Source organism: Hippopotamus amphibius, chromosome 2, assembly GCF_030028045.1.
Source record: "Hippopotamus amphibius kiboko isolate mHipAmp2 chromosome 2, mHipAmp2.hap2, whole genome shotgun sequence".
NCBI lineage: Eukaryota > Metazoa > Chordata > Mammalia > Artiodactyla > Hippopotamidae > Hippopotamus > Hippopotamus amphibius.
Window position 1 is genome coordinate 110,154,023 of NC_080187.1, and position 15,881 is coordinate 110,169,903.

Consider the following 15,881-nt stretch of genomic DNA (forward strand, 5'->3'; position numbering starts at 1 on the left):
AGAGGAGGTAATCGTCTGTGTAGGTCAATTAGGTAAATCGTGCCTGAGTTCTCCCCCAGTGATTCCTGGGTTGGGGGGGGGGTGACTTTCTGTCGCACGCACAGCACTGAGGTGAAATCTGAAATGCCACTGCAGAGGGCCTTGACTGGGGTGTGTTTCTGCCTGTGTTTATTTGGATTTAGTTGGGCAGAAACTGTCATGTGGAGAGGTGAGGCAGGCTTTGTAGGATGGTGTTGAATGAGGAATGATGGAACTGAATTGAACAGGACTGACAGACGGACAGAGTGGTGAAAGGAAGGAGAAAAGAAAGGGATTAGGACTCGAGTACCTCGACTTCCCAGACCGCAGTTCCTCTGGCGACTCTTCCAGCCTCCTTTGGGTTGAGTGGCATCGTGGTTCTAGCTACCCTTGGGCTAGGGAGTCTGTTTTTTCTCTGGTTTTTCCCTCATGTGGCTTTAGCAGTGACCGTAACACGCTTCCCCAGGACACACATGTGCCCTGCCAAGCGCCGTGCTGGTGTGAAATCCCCTGAGATTTTACTCCCAGCTGGGACTGGGAGTGCGTGGCACCTCCTTAGGGGAAGGGATTGTGGCAGGATTCCAGCTCTAGCGAGCACTTGGGTGAAAATGATCCTGCAAACTTCCAGAAGCAAGGGCAGCACGGAGGTGCTGGTGGCTGCCAGAGCACGAAACACGGGGAGCTTTCCTGTCGGGAGTGAGAGGATGCTCATCTTCACATGTCTCCTCCTGAGCCTCTTGTAGGTGAAACTGTATGGAGCGGCACTGCCCAATATAATTTTCTGCCATGAGAAAAACATGCTATGATCGTGATGACCACATTAGTGGCCACCAGCCACATGGCTACTGAGCACCTGAAAGTGACTAGTGCGACTAAGGAACTAAGTTTCTAATGGTACTACTTGATTTTAATTAATTTACGAGTGGATTTAAAGAGCCCCGTGCGGCTCGTGGCTTCCATCCTGGGTGGTGATCCAGCTCCCTTTCACCTCTCAACATTTTATATTATCATGCAAAATAGTATGTACAGTGTGAGCGTGCAGCGAGAAGAGTGATAAAATGAGCAGCTGGGTACCTACCACCCAGTGTTAGAAGTTGAGCTTTATTCTCAGTTCCTAAGGAGCGTTCTGAGTCCCATCAGCTTCCAAGGTAAGGATGGTCCTCTTATTTTGTGCTGCTGATTCCTTTGTTTATCTCTGTGGTTTTACCATATAGTAGTGTGTACCCCTGGATTAGTTTGCTAGAGCTGCCATAACAAAGTGCTTGGGAGGCTTGAACAACAGAAATTCATTTCTTTATAGAAGCTGTAAGTCCAAGATCAAGGTGTGGGCAGGGTTGGTTTCCCCTGAGGCCTTTCTCCTTGACTTCTAGGTGGCTTTCTCCCTGTGTCCTTACATGGTCTCTCCTATGTGTGAGTCTGTGTTCTAACCTCCTCTTCTTGTAAGGAAACTGGTCATATAGGATTGGGACCCTCTGTAATGACCTCATTCAAACGTAATTACTTCTCTGAAGACCCTATCTCCAACTGCAATCACATTTTCAGGTACTGGAGGTTACGACTTCAATGTGTGGATTTTAGGGGGGATACGGTTAGGTCCCTAACACCCCCTAAGTGGCATATGCCTTAGTTTTGCTTGTTTTTGACAGTTATATATGAGTAGAGGCATGTTATGGCTGCTTTTGCTGCCTGCTTTTTTCACTCAGCATTTTCATTGCCTCTTCATGATGGTCACTTGGAGACCACCTTACAACTCTTGGTGGGGTGTGGTTGCCTTGGTAGTGGGCTAATTCTGTTGGGCCGAGGGATCCATTCTGGGTTCTGTTTCAGGATTGAAAGGGCCAGAACCAAACCTTACTTGCTGTAGAATCAGTAGGCTTCAGCCCTGGATTGACAAGAAGAGGCAGCTCCAATCAGAGCCTTGCGCCCCTCTGTCCAGCTAGATGAGGACACACTGACGTCCAGCCTAAGAGAGGCTACTGCCCTCCTGGCCCCTCAATAAAACTTTCTTCCCAGCCTCTGCTTTAGAAGTTTAATCTCTTTTTTTTTTTTATTGGAGTATAGTTGATTTACAGTGTTGTATTAGTTTCAGGTGTAAAGTGAATCAGTTTCATATATACATAGTCCATTCTTTTTTAGATTCTTTTTTCCCATATAGGCCGTTACAGAGTATTGAGTAGAGTTCCCTGTGCTACACCGTAGGTCCTTGTTAGTTATCTGTTTTACATACAGTAGTGTGTATATGTCAATCCCAGTCTGCCAATTTATCCCTCCCCCCTCCTTACCCTCTGGTAACTGTAAATTTGTTTTCTACATCTGTGACTTTACTTCTGTTTTGTAAATAGGTTCATTTGTAACCTTTTTTTTAGATTCCACATACAAGTGATATCATATGGTATTTGTCTTTTTCTGTCTGACTTACTTCACTCAGTATGAAAATGATCTCTTAACACCTCACCCCAGCATTTCCTTGGTCTCATCCTCTCTCTTTACCCCGCAAAGCTCTGCAAAGCTCCTCGTCCTCATAGGGACTTTCCCTAGATGCCCTTTTTCTTTGCAGCATTCCCGCATGGCCTTGTTTTTGCTCTTTGATAATGGCCGTGGCTGACAAGGCTTAACAGCCAGTGATGCTCACCCTCTTCCTAAATTTTTCACCTATAAAATGGGTGCATGTATGTCAATATTTGGAAGGAAAGTAGTATAAGGAAGAAGACAAATTATTTGTAATTATGCCACTGGAGATAACGCACTCAAAAATTTTGGAGTGTTTACTTCCATTTTCACACATCTGTAATTGTATCAACATGCTTTTATTACATAAACATTTTTTCTTATTGCCTATTTAGTCTTTTTATAACTGCTACTTTTAATGGTTGCATATTATCTAATCAAGTATGATATCCTGTAACAGATCAAGCACTCCGATGTGTTTAGATGTGCAGAGTTTTTCGATTTTTCCAAATTATATGTATAAAGTTCAGAACTTACTGGAAAGTTGCAAGTACAGTACACAGAACTTTTTTTCCCTAAACCATTTGAAAGTGGCGGACAAGATGTCTTATCGCCCCAAATACCTGAGTGTGTATTTCCTACAAACAAGGACATTCTTGTACATAATCCTAATATATATTACCACCATCAAAATCAGGACATTAGTAGTGATACATAATTACTATCAGATCCCATCCAGGATACTTTCACTGGCAGCCCCAAGGATGTCCTTTGCACAGAAGAATCCAATTCAGGATCACATGCTGTGTTTGGAACATGTTCCAATCGGGAACATTCCTCAGCCTGTTCTTGCTCTTTGCAATCTTGACACTTGTGAAGGGAACAGCCCACTTCTGTAGAAAGTCCCACAGTTTGGGTTTATCAGGGTTTGCTTATTTGGCGGGACCAGTGTAGACGTGATGTTACATATATCTTTCTCACTACCTTCTATCAGATGGTGCGAAGGTCCAGTCTGTCCCCAACTGATGAGGTTCACTGATGGAGGTGGCATCTGCCAGGCTCTCCCTTTGAAATTGAACAGTATTTGGTATTTGGTAGGGAAGTACTTTGAAACCAGCCTATGCCTCATCAAACTCTCACTATATCCATTCGTTTACTTATGTTAGTATCTTTTATTCAGGGGATTATCATCCAAGCCACGGGAGTTTGTGATTACTGTGTCATTACCTACTGCGAATGTGTCTACAACCACAGACACTTTAAGTGTATTTATTGCTATGTTAGCTTGCTAGGGCTGCTGTTACAAAGTTCTACACAATGGGTGGCTTAAACAACAGAAGTTCATCTCCTCACAGTTCTGGGGGCTGGAAGTCTGAGATCAAGCTGTTGGCAGGGTGATTTTTCTGCGGCCTCCGTCCTTGGCTTGTAGATGGCCATCTTCCCTTACGTGTGTCTCCGTAACCAGGATTTCCCTTTTATAAGGACACCAGTTGGATTGGCTTGAGACCCACCCTAATGACTTTATTTTATCTTAATCACCTCTTTAAAGGCTCTTTCTCCAAATAGAGTCATATTCAGAGGTACTGGAGGTTAGGGCTGCAACATATGAATTTTGGGAACACCATTCAGCCCAAAGCAGTTGTTAACTGGGCTTTTTTGTATTGACATTCTATCTGGCCAGTGTTTGCTGTGATGAAATCCTCAGTTTTGCCCTCTTTAACCTTACTAGGAATCTTCTCAGACAATGTGAGTGCAAACAGAGGCAAAGGCTCTGAGTTGAAGAGGAGGCACGGCAGGGCAGGGGTTGGAACTAAACCCTCCATAGTCCTTGTCTAAGTTAGCAGGATTTTTTTTGATACTTGGTGAGCTCTTCACATAGTCTTTGGGGCCCTGGCTTTGATCAGGCCCCAGAGTTTTCCTAGGATTTGTTTCTTGGTAGGCATATTCTGACCATTGTAAATGCCTGACTGTACATCAGAAGAGATTAAGGATTTGTGGATGCTTAAAGAAGGCTGAAGTTGTTGCCTCTGCAGAGTGGGGGGATAGGTGGCTGGGGGACAAGAGTGGAAGAAGACCTTACTTTCCATTTCTTTTATAACTTTTGAATTTTGTTCCATTCGTGTGTATCTCCTATTCAGAAAATAAATAAATAAATTTATCTTAAAAAAAAAAAGAATAGAGCGGTAAAGAGGGTCAGTGTATGTTCTCATGGCCTTGCCCTTTGTCCTTAAGTTTAGAAGGATGGGGCTTCCCTGGTGGCACAGTGGTTAAGAATCCACCTGTCAATGCAGGGGACACAGGTTCGAGCCCTGGGCCGGGAAGATCCCACATGCCGCGGAGCAGCTAAGCCCATGCGCCACAACTACTGAACCTGTGCCCTAGAGCCTGTGCTCTGCACAAGAGAAGCCACCACAATGAGAAGCCTGTGCAGCACAATGAAGAGTAGTCCCCGCTTTCCGCAACTAGAGAAAGCCCGTGTGCAGCAACGAAGACCCAACACAGCCTAAATAAATAAATAAATAAATAAATAAATAAATAAATAAATAAACAAATCTTAAAAAAAAATTTAGAAGGATGTCGTTGCTTTCCCCACTGCTGCAGTGGCCTAGGATGCTGGGATTCCCCGTCTCCTTTCCTGGAATAGAGCGCAGTCCCATTCACTGGTGATGTGAGTGAACACATGCCACTGTTAAGAGCTCCTTTTCGGTCAATTTCCATGACCTTTGGGGGTTCCTTTCTTTTGGATTTGTCTTTTTAAGAAAACTGGAGTTTTTTGTACCGAGTTCTTTGCAGGAGGATTCTAGAAGTGTGGTTGGCTTTTAATTTTGTCCTCTAGAAAGTGAGGGCCCCTCTCACATTTAGAAGATGATGGGCCAGAGTTTGCTTGAAGTCTCTGAGTGGTGTCACAAAGAGGCTCATTTGCCACATTCATCCAAAAAAAAGGTGTCAAGCCCAAGAGAGTCCTGAATGTGTAATGAGGAGCTTCTCAGACTGCTAACAATGAATAAACGTGGGTTCCCTGAGGACCCAAATTTTACAGGAAGAGCCAAACAAGTGCATAATTGTTCAGTTTGGTAGATACTATGAGGTGGGTGGGTCTGTATGAAATACCAGTTGATGACCTACAAATAAAACGCCTGCTTCTGCCAGGTGAGGCCAGGAAAGCTTTGTGGAGAGGATGTGGCCTCTGGAGCTGACCATGAAGGGCAAGTCATCTTCCCAGGTAGAGGAGAAGAAGAGCCGTGGATGGATGAAGGAACACAGGACCTTGGACCCCGGGGAGGGGAGGGGGTTTATCATGGTCTGTTGCGGCAAGATTCATTCATTCTTACTGACCCCACCTCCCCCATCCTCCACTGGTCTGTAGAATGAGGGAATTGCATGGATGGGCACAGTTATAGTGCTACTCTGGTGTTTTTCTAGCAAGAAAGGGATTTGTTAGGTACTGTAAATATTCCATTCGTTGGAGGAAGCCAGAGTTGGTACTGAGGCCCTGTGAAGTTCTAAACACTGTGGAAATCTCGTTAAAGCTATAGGCTTAACCAAATTAAAGGGTCCTCATCCTTAAAATCTTTCTTTGTTAGCCTCCTTTTGATGAGAAAATAATTGATTATTTTGGGCGATAATAATACCTTGAGTTATTTATAGTCCTTCCCCCTGGGGAGCTCTGGAACGTTTGCAAATGCAATCTAATTATAAATCGTACAACCTCCTACTAAGGTAGGAAGCAAGTATTATTATCCGCTTGGCCCCTTTCCCCTCCTGTTTTTACTTAAATCTAACCCTGGGAGATGAAGCAACTTGCCTAAAGATAGTGTAGTCTGTCAGTGGACATAACAGGAATACCTGGTATACAAAAAACTCCAGCTGCAAAATGACTTACCATCATTTGTTATGGTTCATCAGAATTATTAAGAGATCGAACAAGAATCGAGTGAATGTAATAGAGTTACCTGGCAACGCTTAATATGTTTCCTGGAAATCCAGTTTGTGGGGAACATCTAGATGATAATTTTGCCTTTATAGGCATCTCTCTTCTTTTTCTGACACTGTAGTCTTTGTCTGACTTTATTGGTCCTTTCTGGTCACAAAACCCCTCAATCCCCTGGGGAGCTTGTTCTGTCTCTTTCTGTCTCCTGTCACTCTAGGCTGGGTACCTGACTTAGGGATGGGCATGCTCCCCACACCAGGCATCCTGATCTTCTCTTTCTTTCAGAAAATGTGGATGAAACCTGGAATGTGTGGTGGTGAGTGAGATTGGAAGGAGAGTGAAGGGAGGCACGGGAAGATGAGATAGGAACTTTCTAAGAAATGGTGTATAGATGGTAAGTTTTCTGAGTCCTTGTAAATTACATGCACACATACATGCGTGCGCACACATGTGATAGTTTTTCTGGGTATCATTCTCAGTCGATGTCATGTTCCCCAGAACATCACCCCACAGTTGCCTAGCAGACTGTGCAGCCTTCTAAGAGGTCCATTGCCACTTGCAGCCTCATTTCTTCTCTGGTGACTCGTTTTTGCTTGGAGAGATTTGACGATCTTCTGTTTATCCTTGGTGTTCTGAAATTTCACGATGGTATATTAGATGTACGTGTCATTTGGTCTGTTCTGAATGCTGGCTTGGCTCTTTTAATATGGATTCTTGAGTCTTTCAGCTTGGGAATGTTCTTTGTATCCTTTTTTCTTTAACCCCCTGCTCCATTTTTTTTTTTTTTTTCTGTTTTATCTTTCTGAAACTCTCCTTTTTATTCTCCTTGTGGAATTTCAGCTTTATCTTCCAGTGCTTCTACTGAATTTTGCTTTTAACTTGGGCATCATATTTTAATTTCTAGTAGCTCTTCCTTCTCTAATTATTCCTATTTAATTGTATTCTGTAATTTTCAAAGAATCCAATATCATCTCTAATGTCTCCAAAGGTTTAGTTTTCTTTCTTTTGACTCCTCTGGAGTCGTTTGTTTGTGTCCTTATCTTGGTACCTCTTTTTCGTAATGGAGACTTTCTTCAGGTGCGTGGTGTTTCTTGATTGACTCCTGACTGAAGCAGTAGCATATGACTTGTGGGGCCTATTTACCCATGCGGATGGGTGGACTCACTTCAGGTTCAGTGTCAGGGGCTGTGTACTTTATAAGATGCACCAGTCTGTTCCTGCGTGGTCCATTTTGCTTTACTCTTGAATGACAGGCACACGCTTTTTCTTTGGTCCCCTGTGGGGATTAGGAGAAGCATAAGAAATGGATACTTGAGTGCCAGGCCTGCTCCGGCCTCAGATGGGAAAGGGCTGTGGGCCCAGCAGAGATGAGAGTTGATGGTTTGGGTTTCTGCTTGTCCATCTGTAGGTTTGCAGTCCTGCTGTTTTTCATCCTTCCTTGCTCTTTGAGGCACTTGGTCAGTATTTCTGAGTTCTGAGTCTTTCTACGCCTGTGCTAGCTACTTGGAGCCCCTTTCTACTGTTTTGGTTTTCAGTTGCATCCCCCCAGGTCCCCTAGGCTTTGGGTCCTCCTGCCTGTTGTACCATGAGACTCTTGACTTGCTTTCTTCTATAAATTTATGGAACTCTTTCATCTCCTGTGATCTTTCTCTTGTTCTTTTTGTGGTTATGGGTTTATACCTTATTTTATTTCATTCCTATTACTTTGTGGGGCTTTTAGAAAGGAAAACAGAGAAAAGCATGAGGTCAATCATGCATTTTTTCACTTCTGGATGCAATAATCACTGCAATAGGCCTCTCCTATTTTCTACTGGCTCTTAAAAATAAAGAAAATTAACCAGTTACTTTCTTCCTTGAAAAGAATTTATATTTCTATACCTTTCTCAAGTGGATTGAGTGCTCTATTAGGATTTCTACATATACTTCTCATTGCCAGATATTTGTTACTTCTGACTGGGTCAAATTCTTGTCCATTTAGAAAATTGGTATCAACAAAAATATGAAAGCCCTTGGAGAATATCTTGAGGCATTGCCCTTATAGCACTGAATATTGAAATTAGAGTAGAAATCTGCTTACCATCTGCTGCCGGGACCTGCAATTGGGTGGGCTAATCAAAAAAAAAAAAAAAAAGTCTTTTAAAGTTAGTGAAACATAAGAAAATAATACTCAATATATTAAACGTATTCAACTTAAATCATATAAATATACGTGAAGCCACCAATCTTTTGATGTAAGCCAAGGTCTTTTGGTGAGGGTCACCCAATAAGGGTCCTCAATTGTCTTCCTTACATAAACTACATCCAAGGTTTTGAATTTGGTTTCTTTAGAAATAAAATGAAAACTGAAAGAAACTTGTGAAGCAGGCTGAGGTCAGATGTTTATAATATCTTCTTAGTCATGTATAGTTTTATCTTCCACACCTCATTCTAAAATAGTTTTTATTCATTGCATTGAGTCCTTTCAAAACCAACTTAGCTTTCCTAGGAAGAACTCTTTTTACCCTCATGTTTCCTCATAAATAGTATGTATTTAAATAATATTTAATTATGTACTTTAATGACCATAATAAGTGCCACTGGCGTAAGCAGGTTTGGGAACAGATGCGACTGAGTCCCGGTGAGTGTGTGTGTCACTTCATGGAGCAAAACTGAAGAGTGTGGACTCGCTGTGATTGGTCAGTGTGTTTCACAGGGGCCATGAAGAACCTCCCACAACTCCCAGAGGAGTTGGCTTAGTAGAAGTTGCTTAAGAGCCTTTTGCTGGAACGATCCCGCCAGGAAGCAAATGAAGTTTCTACCATCGGAGTAGAAATGAAGAGTCTTCTCTCTTTCTGTGAGCGTAAGCCCAAATTTAATGGTTCCTGGAGGGCCTTTTTGGGAATGGGGCTTTGACAGCCCCCCTTCCAGGTGGCTGCTGTCATTCCCCCATGTCCTGACTTGATTTTTCTACAGACAGACACTGAATTACGGCTGTAAGTCTTGGTCGAAGCAAAAGAAGCCCAACTCCCCCAGCCAATCCAACAGACCACCAGACAGAAAAGCCTTTAATGTACTCTCTTAGACACTCTCCTTTTAAAATCTATCTCCAAGGAGAAGTGAAAGTTAATTTGTCAGAGGTAATTTACAGTCTGAATTTTCAGGGGAGAAAAAGTTTCCCTGAAGGCATCTCTTTATGGAAGAATTTGGATGTAGAATGAGACATTGGACTCTGGGATTCAGCTGCTCAGCGCGGGATGAATTACAGTGCTGTCAATGCAGTGATATTTATTGCTGGGTTGGGTACAGTATGTTACTGTGGAGGTGGTGTGTGCATCTGCCCTGCACTTCACATGTCCCTGGGACTGTAACAAAGAGGCCTTATTGCACCCTGTGTTCCCTTGGTGGCATTTTAATGTTCTTGCCAAACACTTCCACTGGCTGACAAGGGGGATACGGGCCAGATGCACACAAGCAGTGGTCAATGAGTCAATGTGCCGTTTTCATAAATGCAAAATGATGGCATTGGGCCAGTGCGAGGCGTGGGTGAAAACCAGCCTTTATGCTGTTTCATCCAGAGGAAGGAACCAGACCCACAGGGCCAGGAGGCATGGGGACCAGCCATATCCCATTGCTGTCAAAATTGTAGGAAGGTATGGCGATGATGATAGCATGAAAATGTTAACTCTCTGGGAACTTTAAGAATTTTTGAACAGCTGTACTCAGGTTCTCCTACAGAGTCAAAAACATGAGTCAGAGGGACACCTGGTCTGTGGACCTGTGTGGGTGTAGTTCCTTAGTTTTAGGCAGAGCACCCCAAGGTGCTTTAATTTTTCTCACTTTCTGTCCCTAAGTGTGTGCTGTTACTTTGGCTGTGAGCCAAGCCTTCCTAATTTATGTTGAGGGGCAGCTAAAGGAGTTCTTATTCTGTATATTTTTATATTTCTAGCCCAGCCTCCTGGGTTACATAGTAAAATGCAGGCCCTGTGTTTTAACAGTCGGCAGTGCTGCCTTACTGAGCACCGTATAGTATGAGGGGTCCACGGAATACATTGCCCTTTAAACACAGCCGTCCAAGGGGAGGAGTTGGGAAATACTGAAACGAAAGAAGAGTAAACTTACCAGCGATCTTACAAGAGTCTGTCTTGACAAAAACGGAGTTGATTCTGGGTCGTGCGTAAATGGTGCCTGATCCCCCTGAAGGGCAAGCAGGAGAGGGAGGAAGAGTTGTTGGGCGTGTTGGAAATCCGACATCTGTTGGAAAAGAAAAGTAGCTTTCCGTGAGTGGTTCAATTATTCATAATTAATATGACCAGATGGATCAAAGGGTGAATAGTGCCAACCTGAGGCTATAGCTGCAAATGCATTTACATGAGGGAGCCAGGTCAGAAAACTTTCCACTCCCCGTGGACTCACTTTAATTGTAGCAAAGATGGGGAATCTCGTTCATGCTGATGCTGACTTTTCCCAGAAAGCACGAATGAATGAATGAATGAATGATTAAAATAATTAGAAAGAAAGAGCAAATGAGGTTGAATAAATAATGTAAACTTCTTTATTTAGAATTATTTATGGAGAAAATGAAATTCTTCTACAGATCTGTGTTGGTGGTCTGTTGCTGTGTGACAAAACACTCCGCAATGTAGACGCTTAAATCTGTAATTTATTATCATGCCACCCAGTTCTGTGGGTTGACAGGGTTCCTACTCGGGGTCTTTTGTGTGGCTGTGGTAGGGTGTCATCTGGGGCTGCAGTCTCATCAGACGGCTCAGCTGGGCTGATCGTCTAAGATGGGGCACTGACATGGCATGTGGTCGATGCTGATTGTTGGCTCAGAGCTCAGGGGGCCTCATGTCCTGAGATACCATATGTGGTCTCGCCATGGGACGTGGCCTTCCCACGGTGGGGCAGCTGGGGTCCAAGAAGGACTCTCCCAAGAGGGAGTGTTCTAAGGGCAGAAAGTGGAATCTGGCCAGTTACAGGCTTCATTCAAACTGGCACATGGTCACTTCCTCTCTATTCTATGGGTCAGAGCACTCCCAGGGTCCACCTGGATTTTGGAGGGTGGGGAGACAGACCCCAGCTCTTGATGGGGCAGTGTCATGGTCATCTTGCAGAAGGGCGTATAAAATGGGAGATATTTTTGCGGTCTTCTTTGGAAAATGTAACCTGCTGCAAGATTTAAAAATCGGCACTGTATAAAATTCTTTTAAAACAAGCATATACATATTTGTATTGTTACAGTATACAAACACATTCTTCCAATCTGCAGGCAGATTCATTCATTTATTCAACAAACATTTATCTAGCGCATGCTGTGTGATGCATCACGGTCAATAAATGACAAAATGGAAGAATGATAGAAAGAGAGAGTAAAAGACACATGTAATGGTTTAGACAGAGAAAGACAAACAGTGATATATCAATCAGACAGCTGCTTTACACATGGAGGGAACCCAACAGAGAAAATGAGACTCTCCAGAGCGGAGGCAGAGGGGAGAGCTGCATACTAGAGCTGAGGAGGGGCAGCACAGGACAGACCATCTCAAGTTGTACTTTCTTACCCCTGGAGACAACAGTGGACTCTTACCCTCTGAGCCATGTTGAAACAGCCAGGAGTTTCTGTGGTCAGGAGAGTCCTTAAATGTGAATGTTAGTGCTTCTCTCTGGAAGGTGCCACTTTAAAGAGTAATTTGATTGACCTGTGGAACAATACTATTTTTAATGTTGGTATTAACAATCTTTACAACTGTATTTTTACTTAATATGAACTCTGCTAATAGCATTATGGAAACTAAAGGATGATCATGCCTGGAGTTTTCTTGCTCCTGTGAGTGTCATTAGAATAAATATTTTCCCCAGGTATATAAAAATATTATACACACTTACTCAGACTCTCCTGAAAAATCAGTTCCAAATTTGTGGCTAAGAGCCATTTTCAGGCCACATGAAATAATGCAGTCCAGATTGCTTGAAATGTGAAGGCTTTTTTTGGTTTTGTTTTGACATCTGCACTTTCAGCATTTAATATTTGATTCAACATTAAAAAATCATTTTTGATCTGAGCTGCTTTCAAAATCACAAGGACAGATATATTTGTGTAACCACCACCAAAGTCAGCATACAGAACAGTTCCAGAAGCCCCCCCAAAACTTCCTTGAGGTACCCTGTTATAGTTGTCCCTCCCCCACCCAAAAGCTTTGGCAACCACTGATGTCTGTCCTCTGTCCTATATTTTGTCTTTTCAAGAATGTCATGTAGTAGAATCATAAAGTATTGAACCCTCTGAGTCAGCGTAATGCCTTTGCAATTCACCCACATTGTTCCAGGTATCAGTAGTTGATTACTTTTTACTGTTGAGCAGCAGTCCATTATATGGGTGAAGCACAATTTGTCCACTCATCTGTTGAAGAGCACTTGCATTATTTCCAGTTTTGATGGTTGTAAATAGAGCTGCTTTAGTATTCATGTACTGGATTTTGTGAGGACATGAGTTTTCATTTCTCTGTGGTAAATACTAGGAGTGGGATTGCTGTGTCATCTGATGTGTGTGTTCAGTTTTACTCAGTTGTTTTCCAGAGTGGCTGTACCATATTGCGTTCTCACCATCAACGTAGGAAGGTTTCAGTTTACCTGTTTTGTTCTTTTTCATTCATTCTTGATCATCCAAGTTTTTCTTGTGATACTAATTCCTTTCTGCATGAAGTACTTCCTTTCCTTTAGCAGTTCTTTTACTACCAGTCTGCTGACAATGAATTCTGTTGGTTTTCCTACATTTAAAAATATCACCTTCATTTTGTAAAATTGTTTTCACTGAGTGGGTATAGAATTCTGGGTTGATAGTTTGCTTCTTTGAACACTTTAATATCTGTTCCACATCCTTCTGACCTCCATTATTTTTAATGAGAAATCTGCAGCCATTAAGGTAGTTTTTCCTTTAAAATAAATAATTTGTTGTTTTTCTCTGATTGCTTTTAAGATTTTTTCTCTTTGTCCATGTCTTTAGGTTTTTTTTTTAAAGTGGTTTGATTATTATATGTTTGAGTGTAGGTTTCTTTGGGTTTACTTTTTTGGGGGTTCACTGAGTTTCTTTGTTTTGTAGGTTTATATTTTTTTGCCACATTTAGGAAGTTCCTAGCCGTTAGTTTTTCATTTTTTTCCATCTCCTTCAGGGACTCCGATGATACAAACGTTAGACTATTTATTTTGTCTTGTAAGTCTGTGAGGGTTTGTTCATTTATTTCCAATCTTTCTTCTCTTTTTGTCCAGACTCTGTAATTTTTATCGATACCTCTCTATCATCTCCATACTAGTATCAATCTCATCCAGGGAGGTTTTCTTTCACTTATTGGATGTTTTTTACTCTGAATTTCCATTTTTTCTTTTTTATATCTTCAATTTCTTTGCTGAGACATTCCATCTTTCTCTTGGTTTCCAAAGTGCTTATTACTTATTGGAGCATTTTTATAGTAGTTGTATTAAAGTTTTTATTAGACAATTCCAACATCTATGCCATCTTGTTTTTAATGTCTGTTGATTGTATTTTCCTGGTTCTCTGTATGTTGAGTACTTTTGGATTTCATCATGGAGATTTAACATATTATATTTTGGCTAAAAGATTCTGAGTGTTGGTTAGCCACTATGGAGAACGTTGATACTGTTTTAGCAGGCACTTGATCCATTTGGTTCAGTCTGCAAGCTACCAACAGTCTTCTCTATTTATGGTTTTAGTGTCAGTTCTGCTTTCAAAGCATTTGTAGTGCTATTTGGATCTGTCTTGCGTGTGTGCCAAGCTGTGGCCAGTCTGGGACCTGAGTGGTGTTCTATTTTTCAGTTCAATTCTCAACATCTGTTTATGTGCATATCCACTCTTGCATAGCTCATGGGTGGTCTGAGGAGTTTATAAACAACCTTAAGGGATCACTTTTCTGAATTTTTCTCTCCCATGGCCTCCCTTGTACTTTCTGGTTCCTTTGGACTCCCGTTTTCAATCCCCTGGCACAAAACCTTGGGCTTTAATTACATGTTCTGCCCCATGCCCACCTTGACTATGCCTGTGTCCAGGGCTGAGCAGTTGGAGGGCTGAAAGAGAAAAAAAGCAATGAGTTTGACCACTGCTTGTGACCCCAACTGCTCTAATTGCAGAAATAAGTTATTCTCCTTCTGAATTTTAGGTTCCTGCAGTTACCTGTTGCTACCTCCAGTACTACCTCCATATCACCCCATGGGGCTGGGGGTGCAAGAGTGTGAAAAAAGGAAGAAAATGATAAAGAAAAGGCTGGGATGCTCTCTGCGCTCTTCTACTAGGGAAAGATATACAGATGTTGCCTGACGTATGATGGTTTGACTTATGATTTTTCAGCTTTAGAGTGTGGCACAAATGATACTCATTCAGTAGCAACCACATTTCGAATTTTAAATTTTGACTTTTTTCCCTGGGCTGGCGCTGTGCAGTACGATGCTTTCTTGTGAAGCTGGACAGCAGCAGTGAGCCGCAGCTCCCCGTCAGCCATGCAGTTGCAAGGGTAAACAACCGATACGTTTACGACCATTCTGCACCCGTTCAACCATTCTGTTTTTCACTTTCATTACAGTATTCAATAAATTACATGAGATATTCAACACTTTATTATAAAATAGGCTTTGTGTTAGGTAATTTTGTCCAGCTGTAGGCTAATAAGTGTTTTGAGCATGTTTAAGGTAGCCTAGGCTAAACTAGGATGCTCAGTAGATTAGGTGCATTAAGTGCATTTTCAGTTTCAATAGTATCTTCAACTTAGGGTGGGTTGATAGGTGCATAACCGCATTGTAAGTCGAGGAAGATCTGTATTTCTCTTTATACTTCTGAAGCAGAGCTAGAAGGCTCTTCCTGGCCCTTTCTTCTCTGCTGATGCCCATGTGTGAATCTTGGGCTGTGTTAAATAAAGGTCTGGGGGTACTGCAGAAGCCCCAGCTAGCTGCTCACTGCATTTATTCAGTGGGAGAGATGGGCATAGTGTGGTTACACCATCTTGTCCAGAACCACAACCCTTAAGGCATTTTGATCATGGTAAATAATTTGCAAACTTCATTTTCTTTTTTGCCTTAAAACACAATAGCACCAACTTCATTTTGAGGAGGATTTGTAGATTTCAGGTTGTTTCGAGATCCTATCCAGTGTTTTTTCCAAGCAAAAACATCTGCAGGCACTGGTTTCTTAGATTCCGTCGGTCCTGTCCCAGAGAACTCTTGGGGATGATGAGATAGTCCACATCTGTGCATGGTAGCTATTTGCCTCACGTGGCTCTTCAGCACTTAGGATGCGGCTGGTGAGACTGAGTAACTGAATTTTAAATCTTCTTTAATTTTAGTTAATTTAAATTTCACTAGCCCCATATGGCTACTGAAGGAGCCCTGTAGTGGCTCCTTTACTGTGCAATGCAGCACTAAAACATGCAGCTGGCAAGCCTGGATTTGGGTCTAGGAAAAGGATGGACCTCTCTGTTTCTTGGTTTGCTAGTTCATGTGA

General features: G+C 42.3%; 1 protein-coding gene across 1 annotated transcript in view; it reads left to right on the plus strand.

The window, feature by feature from the left end:
• ROR2 (receptor tyrosine kinase like orphan receptor 2) overlaps positions 1-15,881 on the plus strand; it is a 227,147-nt gene that overhangs the window by 68,186 nt on the left and 143,080 nt on the right. The window lies entirely within an intron of this gene.